This window comes from Heptranchias perlo, chromosome 22 (genome assembly GCF_035084215.1).
Source record: "Heptranchias perlo isolate sHepPer1 chromosome 22, sHepPer1.hap1, whole genome shotgun sequence".
NCBI classification, from domain to species: Eukaryota; Metazoa; Chordata; class Chondrichthyes; order Hexanchiformes; family Hexanchidae; genus Heptranchias; species Heptranchias perlo.
This window is the reverse complement of record NC_090346.1, coordinates 50,401,163-50,406,435: the sequence shown is the minus strand read 5'-3', so window position 1 is coordinate 50,406,435 and position 5,273 is coordinate 50,401,163. Positions and strand designations below refer to the sequence as shown.

Here is a 5,273-nt window from a genome sequence, read left to right as displayed (position 1 = left end):
TTGACTATCCCTGATTAATCCTTGCTTCTCCAAGTGGAGACTAATTTTGTCCTTCAGAATTTTTTCCAATAATTTTCCTACCACTGATGTTAGGCTCACTGGCCTGTAGTTCCCCGGTTTTTCCCTACTCCCCTTCTTGAATAATGGTACTACATTAGCGGTTCTCCAGTCCTCTGGCACATCCCCTGTGGCCAGAGAGGTTCTGAATATATGTGTCAGAGCCCCCGCAATCTCCTCCACGCTCGGAATCTCAGCACCACTGCAAGCTGCCCTCGGGGCTGCAGCGGGGACCCGACTGTTGTCCATCTCCTGGTGGACTGTCGCTTTACGCAGAGGGTGTGGAGAGAGATGTGTTGGTATCTGTCCCGGTTCATCCCCAACAGTTCGGTAACACAGGACCTGTGCTCTACGAGCTGTTCCCCGGGACGCACACTGAGACAGATATCAACAACGGCTGAAGACCATCAATTCGGTGAAGGAGGCCCTTCGTCCACCTGAATCCTGCTGGTCTTCCAGCTGAAGGAGATGTCCACAACAGAGTGTTGCCGACTGGCACACTCCATGGTCCAGGAGTACGTGCTGTGGGACGCACTGAAGCAAGGTGCGGCCTGTGCAAAGGCTCTATGAGGAAAGGCCACCATGTAAGGTCATCCTACCTTGTATTGTACAGTATTCACTATAAGATATGTTTTGAATTGTAATAATGGAATCGGAGGGTGAGCGACCTGTAATGTATCGTGTGAATTGTAATTGTGTATTTACATTGATCTGTGTATCCTTAAATTTTATGAAATAAAGTATATTTTGAAATTAAAAAAATAACTGCTCACTTTCCGCCAGAAGTAACGTTTCAGTGTATAATGTGTCCGCTCAAAAATTAGCAGGCCTCTTATAGCTGGAGTAAAATTGCAGCAATACTAAAGAAAGAACTAGCATTTAAATAACGGCATTCATGATCACGGGACGTCCCAAAGCACTTTTGAAGTATAACCACTGTTGTAATGTAGGAAATACAGCAGCCAATTTGCGCACAGCAAGGTCCCACAAACAACAATGTGGTATTGGCCAGATAACCTGTTCTGTGATGTTGGTTGAGGGCTAAATATTGGCCAGGACACCTAGGAGAACTCCCTTCATGTTCTTTGAAATAGTGTCATAATCTTTAACATCCACCTGGAATGGTAGATATTTCGGTCTATCATTTAATCTGAAAAAAGGCACCTCTCATAGTGCAATGCTCCCTCAGTACTGCACTGCACTGTAAGCCTAGATTTTGCGCTTCTTTACGTTATTTCAGCTACTGTACCTAATCAGTTCAGAGCAAACTTATTTTTCATTAAAATATACTTTATTCATAAAATTTACAGCAATACATACAATACAGTTGTCATATCACATTCCAAATGTACACAATACAGATTATTGATTATTACAGGTACATTACATCAATTTGAATTTCATATTCTGCCAGTGTTTTTTTTTCCCTGATTGCAGCCCCTCGGTATATAATGGCGGGAAGGCTCTAAATGGTTGCCTTTCCCCACAGAGCCTTTTGCGGCGGCAGCCCCCAGCCTCAGTGCGACCCTGAGCACCTTGGAATGCGCCAGCCTGCATGAGAATGAATATAGTGAGATGCAAGCACTATAATTGTGAAGATTCACATTCCGATCAAACAGGAAAACCTGTAACTATTAAATGAGAAATATTCTTACTTTGGAGTTTTTAAAAAACTAACCACTCAGAATGCGTTTCCTCCCTCCGCTACTCTCACAGTGAGAGAAGGGAACGGTCATCAATGGCCGCCAGCTCTTGCTTAAAGCAACACCGGCAGCCCGCTTCACGCTCAGAAGGAAACGCTGCATCTCCTCCTCGTGGTTAGTGAGACCAAACACTTCAGAACACATTTCTCAAGTAAAAAACTATAGAAATGATCCCTAAAAGTATAGTCTTACCCGAAACCTGCCGCCACACCGCTCTCCACCCGCAGCAAACCCCCTTTACCTTAGGCTGACCATGAACCGCCTCCTCGCCAATTCCCAGCACCCAGTATGAAATCGAATATAAACACAATTAATCTTCGCTTCACCCTTTGTAAAGTTATAATTGTGTGAAAAAGAAATACAGTTTATGTCGTTCGTCCATTACCCAGCAGGCACTAATTTGCATAAAGTAGATATCAGTCTCCAGTAACCGTCCTGAGCATTGATTCACACGGCGGGTGAATGACCCAGCGCGGAGGTATTTACTGCGGCGTTTAGGGCCACCGGTACTGGCCTAAGTGGCTTCATATAATGTCACTGGTAATGGCAGTAGGACATTCTTGTTACATCCATAAATGTGTGTAGTATTAAATTGACTCCAAGATGCCCTAAACTACTTGGCCAGGGTGGAGAGGGACCTGCTGTTCTTGCAGGAGTGAGGGATCCCGCACCTCAGCAACGACCGGCAGTGGTCACGCATGCGGACCCGGGGGCAGTCGATCTGGCCGGGAGGCAGCGTTAGTTGTTCCTCAGGCCTGAGGATTCTGCTGTGAGGAGGCCAATTCACCATCACCGAGGATAAGGTGGTGGTGGGGGGCGCCTGCTCGTAGCAGAGGTTCTGTACAAGAACGCCCAGCTCTGACTGATCAATGTGTACGCCCTGACCCTCAGGAGCGAGTGGTCGGAGGTCTTCCAGTATCTCCCGATGCTGTTGGCGACCTCCAGGCTGATCATTCTCGCCGGAGACTTCAGCTGCATCATCGATGTGGCTGGACGATCCAGTAGGGGCAATGGAATACTGGACACCACGTCCAAACTCCTGATGGAAGCAGTGAAAGACGCAAAGCTTCACAACGTCTTCAGCAACCCTGCAGGCGGAGCATCGCAGAGATACACCTGGTCCAGGGCAGAGAGGTCCATCTGTTCCAGGATAGACTTCCTTTATGTGTCCCCAACGCCCAAGGTCAGATCCACCAACGTCCAGCCTGTGTTCTTCCCTGATCACTGCCTCCTACTGGCCGACTGTCAATCGCAGGACGGAGCAGAAGGCAGCCAGGGTGATCTGGAAGCTGAACGTGAGACTGTTGATCACAGAGAACATCGAGGAACTAAAGAGGGATTACACAGGTTGGAGGACCATGAAACCCCTCTCCAACTCCACAGTGCACTGGTGGGAAGCGATCACGGCCAAGATCAAGAGGTTGTTCATCCTCAAAGGTGCTCAGAAGGTGAGAGAGAGAGAGAGGGAATTGTTGCAGTTCCAGGAGGATCTGCTCCAGCTGCAGTCGATGGGGGTCGATGTCGGGGAGAAGCTCAGAGGTGAAGGACCAGCAAACCTCGTTCTTCATCTCCGAGGCCTCAAAGATCATCTTCCAGTCCAGAATCCGCTCCATGGAGCAGGACGAGAAGTGCTCGCGCTTCTTCTTCCAGGATCTGTACAGAGACCTCTGTGATCAGCAGCCTGAAGGAGGAAGACGGCTCAGTGATGTCCTCGCAGGCGGACATACTGAGGATCAGCAAATCCTTTTATGTCAGGCTGTATGATGCGAAACCCACAGACAGCACGGCCTCCCAGTCCTTCCTGCTCTCGATCACAGAGATCTTAGAGGACATCAAGTGGGAGAGCACGGATCGGCCGCTGACCTTGGACCAGCTGACAAAGGCCGTCCGATCCTTCGAGAAGAGCAGAACTCCGGGAAACGACGGCTTACCAGTCGAGTTGTACTCGGCTCTGTGGGACTGGATAGGCCCAGACCTGCTGGAAGTGTACGGGGATATGCTTCTGGCAGGCAGCATGTCAGAGTCCATGAGGAAAGGCATCATCACCCTCATCTACAAACGGAAGGGGGAGAGGGAGGGAAGATATCAGAAATTGGCGACCCATTTCTTTGCTAAATGTCGACTACTAGATTCTGTCTAACGTCATCACCAACGGGCTCAAGTCTGCTCTGGAGTGGGTGATCTACCTCGATCAGACCTGTACTGTACCCGGCAGGAAGATCTCTGATAGCCTTGCGCTGTTCAGGGATAAGATCGCCTACGTACAAGACAGGGGGGTGAACACCTGACTCATCAGCCTGGACCAGGAGAAGGCCTTCGACAGAATATCCCACACGTACACAATGGACGTGCTCTCCAAAATGGGGTTTGGGGAGGGAATCCGCGATTGGATCTGACTGCTCTATACGGACATCCGTAGCGCAGTCCTAATCAACGGGTGGGAGTCAGAGAGCTTTCCGATCAGATCTGGAGTCAGGCCAGGCTGTCCTCTCTCTGCGGTCTTGTTCGGATGTTGTATCGAGCTGTTTGCCGCATCCATCAGGAAGGACAAAGGGATCGGGGGGGTGGGTGGGGGGGTGATGATCCCAGGCAGCGGAGGCTCTCAGGTTAAGGCCTCCCTGTACGTGGACGACGTCACCGTCTTTTGCTCCGATCAGCAGTCGGTCCACAGACAGATGGGCTTCTGCGATCAGTTCGAGTTGGCCTTGGGCACCAGAGTGAACTGAAGTAACAGGGAGGCCATGTTCTTTGGCAGGTGGGAGAGCCGATCCTTTATCCCCTTCACTGTCAAGTCTGACCACCTGAAGGTGCTGGGATCTGGCTCGGAGGGCCCTAGGCCTGTGCCAAGAACTGGGAGAAGTGGGTCACCAAGGCCAAACACAAGCTTGGTATGTGGGTGAGGCGCTCCCTCTCCATAACCAGCAGGAACCTGGTGATAAGGTGTGAGGTACTCGTGGTGTTGCTCTACGTGACCAAAGTCTGGCCCATTCCCCACTGCTCCGCCGTCACAGTCACCCGAGCAATCTTCCAACCCGTCTGCAGGGCCACCATGTACAAGCCCCCAGACAAAGGGGGGAAGGGCGTCCCCAATGCCGCCCTGATCCTGATGGCCACCTTTGTGTGTGGCTGCCTCAGGATGTGTGTAGAGCCCCGATACGCAAACACCAAGTGTCTTCAAAAAGTACTTCATTGGTTCTCAAGCACTTTGGGAAGTCCCAAGAACATGAAAGGCTCAATAGAAATACAAGTTTGTTCTTTCTTGCTCTCTTTTGCTGTTATGTTTTAAGTTTTTGCTCCTCCCTGTTTTTAATGAACTTTTCCATTGGATGTTACATGTCATGTGTTCAACCCATGACACATAAGTTCATTCAAACATGCAATGTACAATGTGTGTAGTAGACCTACATGTCAATTTTGAACACACAGAATCATAGAGTGGTTACAGCACAGCAGGAGGCCATTCGGTCCATCGAGTGCGTGTCGGCTCTCTGCAAAAGCAATCCAGCTGGTCCC

General features: G+C 49.8%; 1 non-coding gene across 1 annotated transcript; it reads right to left on the bottom strand.

The window, feature by feature from the left end:
- Positions 1-1,733: 1,733 nt before the first annotated feature.
- Positions 1,734-1,950, bottom strand: LOC137340971 (small nucleolar RNA U3). Its single transcript, XR_010966929.1, has one exon. It is a non-coding gene; the product is annotated as a small nucleolar RNA U3 (small nucleolar RNA).
- Positions 1,951-5,273: the final 3,323 nt, after the last annotated feature.